The sequence below is a fragment of the Phyllobates terribilis genome, unplaced genomic scaffold (assembly GCF_046119375.1).
Source record: "Phyllobates terribilis strain yellow unplaced genomic scaffold, ASM4611937v1 Scaffold_437__1_contigs__length_1545540, whole genome shotgun sequence".
Classification (NCBI taxonomy): Eukaryota; Metazoa; Chordata; class Amphibia; order Anura; family Dendrobatidae; genus Phyllobates; species Phyllobates terribilis.
The window spans coordinates 234,018-248,806 of NW_027363197.1; the positions used below are offsets into that span (position 1 = coordinate 234,018).

Below are 14,789 nucleotides of genomic sequence, written 5' to 3' on the forward strand. Positions count from 1 at the left end.
ATGAGGAGAAGAAAAGCAAAGCCAAAGAGTCCATCCCCAAATCCGACAAACAAGCAAAATGAACAAAAAACATTGAATTCAATTCTTTCTGATTTTAGAAACTGCATTAAAGAAGGGGTGCACCGGTCCTGGAGATACTGCAATACCAGGTCAATGCGTGGAGTGGACAGAGCAAGCTCTTTTTCCATCTCCCTGTTCTAAAAATCCATTTAATATATGGTCCCCAGATAGGGGACGTATCAGATATTAAACTGATAAGAACAGATTTTTTTTTTTTTTATCGAAAGCCCGAATTCGTGTACAAAACCCGAGTGCGCTTAAAAAAGTGACAAGTGCCACAAAAAAAGTGCACTAGGATGCTGGTCTTCTTGAAACCCTCTCCAAAAGGAGAAGGGTCCCCCAAACCATTCCCCGTCCCTCCGAGCCAGAAGGCCACAGCGAGGAACAGGGACAAATAGCCACCTCCAGCCGGAGCCAGAGGCGACCCAATCTTACCCCCAGCACCTGCCCGAGTTCTCACCCGAGCAAGGCACTGGGAGCCAAAGACTGTGCTCCCCTCCCGGAAGAGGGGAGCCAACAACGCTCTCCTCCCGAAAGAGGAGAGCCAGGGGGGTTCAGGGGGGAGCGGAACCTGATGGCCACACACTCCCCCCCTAGACCTGCCAAGAGAGGAACCCGTAAGGGAACCGCATCCCGACAAAATCCTAGTAGGACGTGACACACGTGAATAAGTGGACACACAGTGACAAAGAAATTAAATAAATAGTGAAGGTTTCACAGTATAATACTGCCCGGACCTTCGACCGGGAATTGAAAAATTCCCCATCCTAAGGCCAGAAGGCCCGGAATAAGGGTGTGTGCGAAGAAAGAAAATTTAAAGTGCTTGTGCAAATGTGCCATAAACTCAAGTGGGGTTACCAATCCCAGTGAGTTAAGGCACCCCAGGGTCACCACTCCTGGGGCACTTCACACTTCGGGCTTTCGATCTTCCCCGGCCCAATGGCGTCGATCCTGGGGGGCCATGCTTTCCACCAGATGACTATATTAGCCACCTGGCGTACTAACAAGCGCCTAAACCCCAGTGTGCATAATGTATCAATCTACTAGGGCGGCCAACATCCAAAACCGCCTTTTCGAAAGATACTACACTTGATCTAAGCCAAAAGGCCGAGAAGCGATAACCAGAATTGGTTTCAAACTACGGAGCCACCCAAGGATCCTGAAAAGTCCATTTGTGGAGATGAGCTCCTGGACTCCCGTTAAGAAGACATGTTGTCAACCTCTAGATCCCTTACATGCCTGCACTTTTCGGCTTGCTGCTGCTGCAATCCACGCGTTTTAGATCTGCATAACTCCACCTCTTTAAACACAGCACCTTCACCCCCTGCTGTTCCCACCCGCCTCAACACCGTTGGAAGGGAGGAGAACCAATTAAGGCGGGGGGTGGGGTGGAACGAGCAGCTGTCTACCCTTAGCAGGAGGGCTCCTGATTACATACCTCTCCTGCTGCTGCTGCTGCTGGCTGTCCAGCAGCAGACTGAAGGTGGCTGCTGCTGTGCACAGGTATATAAAGGCTCAGAGCCTATTATGACACGCGCAGCCAGCGTTCCATTGCCACATTCCATCTACTGCAGGCAGGATACCTGGCTGGCTGAATGTCGCTGAGAAGCTCACAGAGACCGCCATAAGCAACAGTTTAACAGAATGCCACAGACTAATCAACCAAACTTTTTGGGTTGGGTTCTCTTTTATAGTCTGCAGGCATTAAATGAAAGAAGTCAGTGTTCCAGCAGAAGGAGACAACGTTTCAGAAAAGGCATTGTAGCAAACCAAAAAAGAAATTTTAAGCGCAGCAGAGTAACCAGCGCACATACCTGTTAGCTCAGGTGAGTTTAAAAGGCTGCTGTTGATAACAAGGGCATTTGCTAAATAGATGGTGTGTGTGCAACAATATACTGAAAGGTCAATTATATTGTGCAGCTTATCTCACCACCTGTAGTTATTTAGGTGAAAGCTCCAAAATGCTTGCCTAATATGTCTGTTTATCCAAAAGGAAGTAAAAAGGGAGAGCTAGAAAGATAGCATTGCATCACATTACATGGCAATGCAATGCACAGTTGCTGAAGTTGAACCAAAATGAGCTTGTAATCTGGCTTCTGCAACTTTGAACATGAAAAATCCAATGAGGAGAAGAAAAGCAAAGCCAAAGAGTCCATCCCAAAATCCGACAAACAAGCAAAATGAACAAAAAACATTGAATTCAATTCTTTCTGATTTTAGAAACTGCATTAAAGAAGGGGTGCACCGGTCCTGGAGATACTGCAATACCAGGTCAATGCGTGGAGTGGACAGAGCAAGCTCTTTTTCCATCTCCCTGTTCTAAAAATCCATTTAATATATGGTCCCCAGATAGGGGACGTATCAGATATTAAACTGATAAGAACAGATTTTTTTTTTTTATTTTTATTTTTTTTTTTCCACTCAGATTACAAGTCCCATATTTACCATTTCATGCTTTGCAATGATTTCCAAATGGTATTAGGTTGTTATCCATCATTGTGGGTCATATATCCATTTTTCCAATCTTATTTTATATATATACGTTTATATTATCACAATACAGTTATTCCATATTCTTTACATCACAACATTACAATCTTTACCATTACGATTTAAGGCAACATTCCTCTCTTCAGGCCATATGCTGCCAAGGCATTCAAAAGCCTTCCATCCAGAAACCGACCATCCCAAGCTTCTTCTACCTCTTTAGCCAACGACTGAGGTATTCTGTAAGTTGAAAAAAAACGATGCATATCGCTATAAATGTTATTCCACACTTTGCGCCTTAGACTAGCCTGACTCCCCCCTTCACAACTCTTTAGCATTTTCAACACTTCTTGTCTCTCCTCCATCTCCCTCATATTTTTTTCTGAAACATCCTTTGCTTTACTAGAGTCCTTCCCAGATGACAAAACTCCTTCAATTTCTTCTCTGGCTTCACATGCGACATCCTCTCTTTCTTCTTCACTAGTTTCTTCACCCTCCTCCTCCTCTTCCATATTACTTACAGCATCTTCCTTTTCATCCTGACTGGAGGACTCACTTTCCTCCTGATCTTCTGACTCCCTATCCACCTCCACTTCTTCTTCCAAGCTAGTATTTTCAATCTCAACGTCTGTGATATCACTCTCAGTATCTTCTTCCATATGATCACCTTCTTTTCTTATATCTCTTATTTGTTCCTCCTTCTTTTGAGATATGTTCTCTTCCGTTTCATCATGGGGGGCAGCTTCAGACTCTTCTTCTTTTCCATCTTCCTTGTCAACTGACTTCTCCTCCCTTTTATTGACAGGACAGCAATCATATAAATGACCACTGCCACCACATAGATTACATTTCTTACTTTTTTCACAATTCTCTGCCTTATGTCCCACTTCTTCACACTTGGCACACCACTGTAATGTACAGGAATCCTTTTCATGGCCATACTGTTTACAACGCCTACAAAACTTCGGCATACCTGTAAAGAACATATCTCCATTAACTGTCCCGATTTTGAATCTACTTGGTGGGAGTACCACAACACCATCCGAACTTTCCTTGAACTTGACCAGGAACCTCCACCTCGTGGTCCAAAAACCATATCGGTTAAACATTTTGCCAGCAGAACTCACTTTCTCACAGTACCGGGATAAAAAGGTCATGATCTCTTCTTCCAATATGAAAGGACTATGCATCCTTATTACTATTAGCCTTTCCTTCCTAGGAAAATGCGAAACAAAAAAAACACCTTCAAGTATCGAATCTTCCTTCACTAGATCCATTCTCTTCCAAAAGTCAGAAAAGATATCTTCTGAACAAAAAATAACATCATATATCCCTCTCTTCGGGAACTCCAACATAGACAAAACTTGTTCCATTTGAACTTCCAATAGTTCAAACAAAATCTTCTCTACCAAAAAAAACAAGCCAGACTTCTTCTTCTCTGGATCCAAAAAAATAAACCGCACTGCATTCTTCAATCTTGCAAAAACTGGGACCTCTTCACAGGTCAGCATATTTGGGCTTCTCCCGTCCATATCTTCACACAAAAGGTGGCAAAAATCCTCCTCGCCTACTTAAAAAAAGCAGGCAGGCTGATCGCCCCTCGTTGCCCCGGGACTAATCCGGCTCCCCAAAAGCAGCAAGGGGGTGAAGCCGCACTGCTACATGCAGCGATCCCCCGAGGCCAAGGAGCCGGGTACCCAAGGCACCTCTCAGCCAAGACCAAGGCAGCAACCGGTAGATCACTGCACTTGATCTTAGCCAAAAGGCCGAGAAGCGATAACCAGAATTGGTTTCAAACTACGGAGCCACCCAAGGATCCTGAAAAGTCCATTTGTGGAGATGAGCTCCTGGACTCCCGTTAAGAAGACATGTTGTCAACCTCTAGATCCCTTACATGCCTGCACTTTTCGGCTTGCTGCTGCTGCAATCCACGCGTTTTAGATCTGCATAACTCCACCTCTTTAATCACAGCACCTTCACCCCCTGCTGTTCCCACCCGCCTCAACACCGTTGGAAGGGAGGAGAACCAATTAAGGCGGGGGGTGGGGTGGAACGAGCAGCTGTCTACCCTTAGCAGGAGGGCTCCTGATTACATACCTCTCCTGCTGCTGCTGCTGCTGGCTGTCCAGCAGCAGACTGAAGGTGGCTGCTGCTGTGCACAGGTATATAAAGGCTCAGAGCCTATTATGACACGCGCAGCCAGCGTTCCATTGCCACATTCCATCTACTGCAGGCAGGATACCTGGCTGGCTGAATGTCGCTGAGAAGCTCACAGAGACCGCCATAAGCAACAGTTTAACAGAATGCCACAGACTAATCAACCAAACTTTTTGGGTTGGGTTCTCTTTTATAGTCTGCAGGCATTAAATGAAAGAAGTCAGTGTTCCAGCAGAAGGAGACAACGTTTCAGAAAAGGCATTGTAGCAAACCAAAAAAGAAATTTTAAGCGCAGCAGAGTAACCAGCGCACATACCTGTTAGCTCAGGTGAGTTTAAAAGGCTGCTGTTGATAACAAGGGCATTTGCTAAATAGATGGTGTGTGTGCAACAATATACTGAAAGGTCAATTATATTGTGCAGCTTATCTCACCACCTGTAGTTATTTAGGTGAAAGCTCCAAAATGCTTGCCTAATATGTCTGTTTATCCAAAAGGAAGTAAAAAGGGAGAGCTAGAAAGATAGCATTGCATCACATTACATGGCAATGCAATGCACAGTTGCTGAAGTTGAACCAAAATGAGCTTGTAATCTGGCTTCTGCAACTTTGAACATGAAAAATCCAATGAGGAGAAGAAAAGCAAAGCCAAAGAGTCCATCCCAAAATCCGACAAACAAGCAAAATGAACAAAAAACATTGAATTCAATTCTTTCTGATTTTAGAAACTGCATTAAAGAAGGGGTGCACCGGTCCTGGAGATACTGCAATACCAGGTCAATGTGTGGAGTGGACAGAGCAAGCTCTTTTTCCATCTCCCTGTTCTAAAAATCCATTTAATATATGGTCCCCAGATAGGGGACGTATCAGATATTAAACTGATAAGAACAGATTTTTTTTTTTTTTTTTTAAATTCTTTTGGCGAAAGCCCGAATTCGTGTACAAAACCCGAGTGCGCTTAAAAAAGTGACAAGTGCCACAAAAAAAGTGCACTAGGATGCTGGTCTTCATGAAACCCTCTCCAAAAGGAGAAGGGTCCCCCAAACCATTCCCCGTCCCTCCGAGCCAAAAGGCCACAGCGAGGAACAGGGACAAAAAGCCACCTCCAGCCGAAGCCAGAGGCGACCCAATCTTACCACCAGCACCTGCCCGAGTTCTCACCCGAGCAAGGCACTGGGAGCCAAAGACTGTGCTCCCCTCCCGAAAGAGGGGAGCCAACAACGCTCTCCTCCCGAAAGAGGAGAGCCAGGGGGGTTCAGGGGGGAGCGGAACCTGATGGCCACACACTCCCCCCCTAGACCTGCCAAGAGAGGAACCCGTAAGGGAACCGCATCCCGACAAAATCCTAGTAGGACGTGACACACGTGAATAAGTGGACACACAGTGACAAAGAAATTAAATAAATAGTGAAGGTTTCACAGTATAATACTGCCCGGACCTTCGACCGGGAATTGAAAAATTCCCCATCCTAAGGCCAGAAGGCCCGGAATAAGGGTGTGTGCGAAGAAAGAAAATTTGAAGTGCTTGTGCAAATGTGCCATAAACTCAAGTGGGGTTCCCAATCCCAGTGAGTTAAGGCACCCCAGGGTCACCACTCCTGGGGCACTTCACACTTCGGGCTTTCGATCTTCCCCGGCCCAATGGCGTCGATCCTGGGGGGCCATGCTTTCCACCAGATGACTATATTAGCCACCTGGCGTACTAACAAGCGCCTAAACCCCAGTGTGCATAATGTATCAATCTACTAGGGCGGCCAACATCCAAAACCGCCTTTTCGAAAGATACTACACTTGATCTTAGCCAAAAGGCCGAGAAGCGATAGGTTTCAAACTACGGAGCCACCCAAGGATCCTGAAAAGTCCATTTGTGGAGATGAGCTCCTGGACTCCCGTTAAGAAGACATGTTGTCAACCTCTAGATCCCTTACATGCCTGCACTTTTCGGCTTGCTGCTGCTGCAATCCACGCGTTTTAGATCTGCATAACTCCACCTCTTTAAACACAGCACCTTCACCCCCTGCTGTTCCCACCCGCCTCAACACCGTTGGAAGGGAGGAGAACCAATTAAGGCGGGGGGTGGGGTGGAACGAGCAGCTGTCTACCCTTAGCAGGAGGGCTCCTGATTACATACCTCTCCTGCTGCTGCTGCTGCTGGCTGTCCAGCAGCAGACTGAAGGTGGCTGCTGCTGTGCACAGGTATATAAAGGCTCAGAGCCTATTATGACACGCGCAGCCAGCGTTCCATTGCCACATTCCATCTACTGCAGGCAGGATACCTGGCTGGCTGAATGTCGCTGAGAAGCTCACAGAGACCGCCATAAGCAACAGTTTAACAGAATGCCACAGACTAATCAACCAAACTTTTTGGGTTGGGTTCTCTTTTATAGTCTGCAGGCATTAAATGAAAGAAGTCAATGTTCCAGCAGAAGGAGACAACGTTTCAGAAAAGGCATTGTAGCAAACCAAAAAAGAAATTTTAAGCGCAGCAGAGTAACCAGCGCACATACCTGTTAGCTCAGGTGAGTTTAAAAGGCTGCTGTTGATAACAAGGGCATTTGCTAAATAGATGGTGTGTGTGCAACAATATACTGAAAGGTCAATTATATTGTGCAGCTTATCTCACCAACTGTAGTTATTTAGGTGAAAGCTCCAAAATGCTTGCCTAATATGTCTGTTTATCCAAAAGGAAGTAAAAAGGGAGAGCTAGAAAGATAGCATTGCATCACATTACATGGCAATGCAATGCACAGTTGCTGAAGTTGAACCAAAATGAGCTTGTAATCTGGCTTCTGCAACTTTGAACATGAAAAATCCAATGAGGAGAAGAAAAGCAAAGCCAAAGAGTCCATCCCAAAATCCGACAAACAAGCAAAATGAACAAAAAACATTGAATTCAATTCTTTCTGATTTTAGAAACTGCATTAAAGAAGGGGTGCACCGGTCCTGGAGATACTGCAATACCAGGTCAATGCGTGGAGTGGACAGAGCAAGCTCTTTTTCCATCTCCCTGTTCTAAAAATCCATTTAATAAATGGTCCCCAGATAGGGGACGTATCAGATATTAAACTGATAAGAACAGATACTACACTTGATCTTAGCCAAAAGGCCGAGAAGCGATAACCAGAATTGGTTTCAAACTACGGAGCCACCCAAGGATCCTGAAAAGTCCATTTGTGGAGATGAGCTCCTGGACTCCCGTTAAGAAGACATGTTGTCAACCTCTAGATCCCTTACATGCCTGCACTTTTCGGCTTGCTGCTGCTGCAATCCACGCGTTTTAGATCTGCATAACTCCACCTCTTTAAACACAGCACCTTCACCCCCTGCTGTTCCCACCCGCCTCAACACCGTTGTAAGGGAGGAGAACCAATTAAGGCGGGGGGTGTGGTGGAACGAGCAGCTGTCTACCCTTAGCAGGAGGGCTCCTGATTACATACCTCTCCTGCTGCTGCTGCTGCTGGCTGTCCAGCAGCAGACTGAAGGTGGCTGCTGCTGTGCACAGGTATATAAAGGCTCAGAGCCTATTATGACACGCGCAGCCAGCGTTCCATTGCCACATTCCATCTACTGCAGGCAGGATACCTGGCTGGCTGAATGTCGCTGAGAAGCTCACAGAGACAGCCATAAGCAACAGTTTAACAGAATGCCACAGACTAATCAACCAAACTTTTTGGGTTGGGTTCTCTTTTATAGTCTGCAGGCATTAAATGAAAGAAGTCAGTGTTCCAGCAGAAGGAGACAACGTTTCAGAAAAGGCATTGTAGCAAACCAAAAAAGAAATTTTAAGCGCAGCAGAGTAACCAGCGCACATACCTGTTAGCTCAGGTGAGTTTAAAAGGCTGCTGTTGATAACAAGGGCATTTGCTAAATAGATGGTGTGTGTGCAACAATATACTGAAAGGTCAATTATATTGTGCAGCTTATCTCACCACCTGTAGTTATTTAGGTGAAAGCTCCAAAATGCTTGCCTAATATGTCTGTTTATCCAAAAGGAAGTAAAAAGGGAGAGCTAGAAAGATAGCATTGCATCACATTACATGGCAATGCAATGCACAGTTGCTGAAGTTGAACCAAAATGAGCTTGTAATCTGGCTTCTGCAACTTTGAACATGAAAAATCCAATGAGGAGAAGAAAAGCAAAGCCAAAGAGTCCATCCCAAAATCCGACAAACAAGCAAAATGAACAAAAAACATTGAATTCAATTCTTTCTGATTTTAGAAACTGCATTAAAGAAGGGGTGCACCGGTCCTGGAGATACTGCAATACCAGGTCAATGCGTGGAGTGGACAGAGCAAGCTCTTTTTCCATCTCCCTGTTCTAAAAATCCATTTAATATATGGTCCCCAGATAGGGGACGTATCAGATATTAAACTGATAAGAACAGATACTACACTTGATCTTAGCCAAAAGGCCGAGAAGCGATAACCAGAATTGGTTTCAAACTACGGAGCCACCCAAGGATCCTGAAAAGTCCATTTGTGGAGATGAGCTCCTGGACTCCCGTTAAGAAGACATGTTGTCAACCTCTAGATCCCTTACATGCCTGCACTTTTCGGCTTGCTGCTGCTGCAATCCACGCGTTTTAGATCTGCAAAACTCCACCTCTTTAAACACAGCACCTTCACCCCCTGCTGTTCCCACCCGCCTCAACACCGTTGGAAGGGAGGAGAACCAATTAAGGCGGGGGGTGGGGTGGAACGAGAAGCTGTCTACCCTTAGCAGGAGGGCTCCTGATTACATACCTCTCCTGCTGCTGCTGCTGCTGGCTGTCCAGCAGCAGACTGAAGGTGGCTGCTGCTGTGCACAGGTATATAAAGGCTCAGAGCCTATTATGACACGCGCAGCCAGCGTTCCATTGCCACATTCCATCTAATGCAGGCAGGATACCTGGCTGGCTGAATGTCGCTGAGAAGCTCACAGAGACCGCCATAAGCAACAGTTTAACAGAATGCCACAGACTAATCAACCAAACTTTTTGGGTTGGGTTCTCTTTTATAGTCTGCAGGCATTAAATGAAAGAAGTCAGTGTTCCAGCAGAAGGAGACAACGTTTCAGAAAAGGCATTGTAGCAAACCAAAAAAGAAATTTTAAGCGCAGCAGAGTAACCAGCGCACATACCTGTTAGCTCAGGTGAGTTTAAAAGGCTGCTGTTGATAACAAGGGCATTTGCTAAATAGATGGTGTGTGTGCAACAATATACTGAAAGGTCAATTATATTGTGCAGCTTATCTCACCACCTGTAGTTATTTAGGTGAAAGCTCCAAAATGCTTGCCTAATATGTCTGTTTATCCAAAAGGAAGTAAAAAGGGAGAGCTAGAAAGATAGCATTGCATCACATTACATGGCAATGCAATGCACAGTTGCTGAAGTTGAACCAAAATGAGCTTGTAATCTGGCTTCTGCAACTTTGAACATGAAAAATCCAATGAGGAGAAGAAAAGCAAAGCCAAAGAGTCCATCCCAAAATCCGACAAACAAGCAAAATGAACAAAAAACATTGAATTCAATTCTTTCTGATTTTAGAAACTGCATTAAAGAAGGGGTGCACCGGTCCTGGAGATACTGCAATACCAGGTCAATGCGTGGAGTGGACAGAGCAAGCTCTTTTTCCATCTCCCTGTTCTAAAAATCCATTTAATATATGGTCCCCAGATAGGGGACGTATCAGATATTAAACTGATAAGAACAGATACTACACTTGATCTTAGCCAAAAGGCCGAGAAGCGATAACCAGAATTGGTTTCAAACTACGGAGCCACCCAAGGATCCTGAAAAGTCCATTTGTGGAGATGAGCTCCTGGCCTCCCGTTAAGAAGACATGTTGTCAACCTCTAGATCCCTTACATGCCTGCACTTTTCGGCTTGCTGCTGCTGCAATCCACGCGTTTTAGATCTGCATAACTCCACCTCTTTAAACACAGCACCTTCACCCCCTGCTGTTCCCACCCGCCTCAACACCGTTGGAAGGGAGGAGAACCAATTAAGGCGGGGGGTGGGGTGGAACGAGCAGCTGTCTACCCTTAGCAGGAGGGCTCCTGATTACATACCTCTCCTGCTGCTGCTGCTGCTGGCTGTCCAGCAGCAGACTGAAGGTGGCTGCTGCTGTGCACAGGTATATAAAGGCTCAGAGCCTATTATGACACGCGCAGCCAGCGTTCCATTGCCACATTCCATCTACTGCAGGCAGGATACCTGGCTGGCTGAATGTCGCTGAGAAGCTCACAGAGACCGCCATAAGCAACAGTTTAACAGAATGCCACAGACTAATCAACCAAACTTTTTGGGTTGGGTTCTCTTTTATAGTCTGCAGGCATTAAATGAAAGAAGTCAGTGTTCCAGCAGAAGGAGACAACGTTTCAGAAAAGGCATTGTAGCAAACCAAAAAAGAAATTTTAAGCGCAGCAGAGTAACCAGCGCACATACCTGTTAGCTCAGGTGAGTTTAAAAGGCTGCTGTTGATAACAAGGGCATTTGCTAAATAGATGGTGTGTGTGCAACAATATACTGAAAGGTCAATTATATTGTGCAGCTTATCTCACCACCTGTAGTTATTTAGGTGAAAGCTCCAAAATGCTTGCCTAATATGTCTGTTTATCCAAAAGGAAGTAAAAAGGGAGAGCTAGAAAGATAGCATTGCATCACATTACATGGCAATGCAATGCACAGTTGCTGAAGTTGAACCAAAATGAGCTTGTAATCTGGCTTCTGCAACTTTGAACATGAAAAATCCAATGAGGAGAAGAAAAGCAAAGCCAAAGAGTCCATCCCAAAATCCGACAAACAAGCAAAATGAACAAAAAACATTGAATTCAATTCTTTCTGATTTTAGAAACTGCATTAAAGAAGGGGTGCACTGGTCCTGGAGATACTGCAATACCAGGTCAATGCGTGGAGTGGACAGAGCAAGCTCTTTTTCCATCTCCCTGTTCTAAAAATCCATTTAATATATGGTCCCCAGATAGGGGACGTATCAGATATTAAACTGATAAGAACAGATACTACACTTGATCTTAGCCAAAAGGCCGAGAAGCGATAACCAGAATTGGTTTCAAACTACGGAGCCACCCAAGGATCCTGAAAAGTCCATTTGTGGAGATGAGCTCCTGGACTCCCGTTAAGAAGACATGTTGTCAACCTCTAGATCCCTTACATGCCTGCACTTTTCGGCTTGCTGCTGCTGCAATCCACGCGTTTTAGATCTGCATAACTCCACCTCTTTAAACACAGCACCTTCACCCCCTGCTGTTCCCACCCGCCTCAACACCGTTGGAAGGGAGGAGAACCAATTAAGGCGGGGGGTGGGGTGGAACGAGCAGCTGTCTACCCTTAGCAGGAGGGCTCCTGATTACATACCTCTCCTGCTGCTGCTGCTGCTGGCTGTCCAGCAGCAGACTGAAGGTGGCTGCTGCTGTGCACAGGTATATAAAGGCTCAGAGCCTATTATGACACGCGCAGCCAGCGTTCCATTGCCACATTCCATCTACTGCAGGCAGGATACCTGGCTGGCTGAATGTCGCTGAGAAGCTCACAGAGACCGCCATAAGCAACAGTTTAACAGAATGCCACAGACTAATCAACCAAACTTTTTGGGTTGGGTTCTCTTTTATAGTCTGCAGGCATTAAATGAAAGAAGTCAGTGTTCCAGCAGAAGGAGACAACGTTTCAGAAAAGGCATTGTAGCAAACCAAAAAAGAAATTTTAAGCGCAGCAGAGTAACCAGCGCACATACCTGTTAGCTCAGGTGAGTTTTAAAGGCTGCTGTTGATAACAAGGGCATTTGCTAAATAGATGGTGTGTGTGCAACAATATACTGAAAGGTCAATTATATTGTGCAGCTTATCTCACCACCTGTAGTTATTTAGGTGAAAGCTCCAAAATGCTTGCCTAATATGTCTGTTTATCCAAAAGGAAGTAAAAAGGGAGAGCTAGAAAGATAGCATTGCATCACATTACATGGCAATGCAATGCACAGTTGCTGAAGTTGAACCAAAATGAGCTTGTAATCTGGCTTCTGCAACTTTGAACATGAAAAATCCAATGAGGAGAAGAAAAGCAAAGCCAAAGAGTCCATCCCAAAATCCGACAAACAAGCAAAATGAACAAAAAACATTGAATTCAATTCTTTCTGATTTTAGAAACTGCATTAAAGAAGGGGTGCACCGGTCCTGGAGATACTGCAATACCAGGTCAATGCGTGGAGTGGACAGAGCAAGCTCTTTTTCCATCTCCCTGTTCTAAAAATCCATTTAATATATGGTCCCCAGATAGGGGACGTATCAGATATTAAACTGATAAGAACAGATACTACACTTGATCTTAGCCAAAAGGCCGAGAAGCGATAACCAGAATTGGTTTCAAACTACGGAGCCACCCAAGGATCCTGAAAAGTCCATTTGTGGAGATGAGCTCCTGGACTCCCGTTAAGAAGACATGTTGTCAACCTCTAGATCCCTTACATGCCTGCACTTTTCGGCTTGCTGCTGCTGCAATCCACGCATTTTAGATCTGCATAACTCCACCTCTTTAAACACAGCACCTTCACCCCCTGCTGTTCCCACCCGCCTCAACACCGTTGGAAGGGAGGAGAACCAATTAAGGCGGGGGGTGGGGTGGAATGAGCAGCTGTCTACCCTTAGCAGGAGGGCTCCTGATTACATACCTCTCCTGCTGCTGCTGCTGCTGGCTGTCCAGCAGCAGACTGAAGGTGGCTGCTGCTGTGCACAGGTATATAAAGGCTCAGAGCCTATTATGACACGCGCAGCCAGCGTTCCATTGCCACATTCCATCTACTGCAGGCAGGATACCTGGCTGGCTGAATGTCGCTGAGAAGCTCACAGAGACCGCCATAAGCAACAGTTTAACAGAATGCCACAGACTAATCAACCAAACTTTTTGGGTTGGGTTCTCTTTTATAGTCTGCAGGCATTAAATGAAAGAAGTCAGTGTTCCAGCAGAAGGAGACAACGTTTCAGAAAAGGCATTGTAGCAAACCAAAAAAGAAATTTTAAGCGCAGCAGAGTAACCAGCGCACATACCTGTTAGCTCAGGTGAGTTTAAAAGGCTGCTGTTGATAACAAGGGCATTTGCTAAATAGATGGTGTGTGTGCAACAATATACTGAAAGGTCAATTATATTGTGCAGCTTATCTCACCACCTGTAGTTATTTAGGTGAAAGCTCCAAAATGCTTGCCTAATATGTCTGTTTATCCAAAAGGAAGTAAAAAGGGAGAGCTAGAAAGATAGCATTGCATCACATTACATGGCAATGCAATGCACAGTTGCTGAAGTTGAACCAAAATGAGCTTGTAATCTGGCTTCTGCAACTTTGAACATGAAAAATCCAATGAGGAGAAGAAAAGCAAAGCCAAAGAGTCCATCCCAAAATCCGACAAACAAGCAAAATGAACAAAAAACATTGAATTCAATTCTTTCTGATTTTAGAAACTGCATTAAAGAAGGGGTGCACCGGTCCTGGAGATACTGCAATACCAGGTCAATGCGTGGAGTGGACAGAGCAAGCTCTTTTTCCATCTCCCTGTTCTAAAAATCCATTTAATATATGGTCCCCAGATAGGGGACGTATCAGATATTAAACTGATAAGAACAGATTTTTTTTTTTTTTTTTTTTCCTCAGATTAAGACCCACATTAATTTATGCATCATAGCGCATATTCACATAACGGGTTCTCAAATCATCATTCGGAAAAACAAAAACAAAATCCCAAAAAACACAACCCTGCAATTAACTGTTACTTACTGTAAGAAGTCCAATGTGAAAAGTTCCAGAGTGCCTCTGCTGCTGTCTCACCATACTTCTTTTTATCCAATAAATAGGCATAAAACAGTCTAGCAAGAAAAATCTTTCTGCATTCCATGGGGGAAAAAACAATCTTTTTAAAAATCACCAAATTCCGAACGTCCCATAAAACCTCTTTATATATGACAAAAATAATCCAGCTTGCCCGCTTCCTTTGCGAGTACTTAAAATCTTGACCTATTAAAATCCTTTCAAAATCGAAACAATGAAAACCAACTAAAGCAACAAACATACGTGACAACAAGGTAAAAACTTTTTTAGCAAAAAAAC

At 44.8% G+C, this 14,789-nt stretch overlaps 6 non-coding genes and 5 pseudogenes across 6 annotated transcripts; all 11 read right to left on the minus strand.

The window, feature by feature from the left end:
• Positions 1–112: 112 nt before the first annotated feature.
• On the minus strand, positions 113–298 carry LOC141228418 (U2 spliceosomal RNA). The gene has a single exon (XR_012295302.1). It is a non-coding gene; the product is annotated as a U2 spliceosomal RNA (small nuclear RNA).
• A 789-nt stretch (positions 299–1,087) lies between these two features.
• LOC141228532 (U2 spliceosomal RNA) lies at positions 1,088–1,179 on the minus strand (annotated as a pseudogene).
• A 1,115-nt stretch (positions 1,180–2,294) lies between these two features.
• LOC141228453 (U2 spliceosomal RNA) lies at positions 2,295–2,467 on the minus strand (annotated as a pseudogene).
• A 2,973-nt stretch (positions 2,468–5,440) lies between these two features.
• Positions 5,441–5,620, minus strand: LOC141228450 (U2 spliceosomal RNA; annotated as a pseudogene).
• An 809-nt stretch (positions 5,621–6,429) lies between these two features.
• LOC141228509 (U2 spliceosomal RNA) lies at positions 6,430–6,521 on the minus strand (annotated as a pseudogene).
• Positions 6,522–7,627: 1,106 nt separating this feature from the next.
• Positions 7,628–7,818, minus strand: LOC141228188 (U2 spliceosomal RNA). The gene has a single exon (XR_012295108.1). It is a non-coding gene; the product is annotated as a U2 spliceosomal RNA (small nuclear RNA).
• A 1,115-nt stretch (positions 7,819–8,933) lies between these two features.
• Positions 8,934–9,124, minus strand: LOC141228556 (U2 spliceosomal RNA). The gene has a single exon (XR_012295364.1). It is a non-coding gene; the product is annotated as a U2 spliceosomal RNA (small nuclear RNA).
• Positions 9,125–10,239: 1,115 nt separating this feature from the next.
• Positions 10,240–10,430, minus strand: LOC141228557 (U2 spliceosomal RNA). Its single transcript, XR_012295365.1, has one exon. It is a non-coding gene; the product is annotated as a U2 spliceosomal RNA (small nuclear RNA).
• Positions 10,431–11,545: 1,115 nt separating this feature from the next.
• On the minus strand, positions 11,546–11,736 carry LOC141228826 (U2 spliceosomal RNA). The gene has a single exon (XR_012295625.1). It is a non-coding gene; the product is annotated as a U2 spliceosomal RNA (small nuclear RNA).
• A 1,115-nt stretch (positions 11,737–12,851) lies between these two features.
• On the minus strand, positions 12,852–13,042 carry LOC141228558 (U2 spliceosomal RNA). Its single transcript, XR_012295366.1, has one exon. It is a non-coding gene; the product is annotated as a U2 spliceosomal RNA (small nuclear RNA).
• Positions 13,043–14,157: 1,115 nt separating this feature from the next.
• On the minus strand, positions 14,158–14,358 carry LOC141228447 (U2 spliceosomal RNA; annotated as a pseudogene).
• Positions 14,359–14,789: the final 431 nt, after the last annotated feature.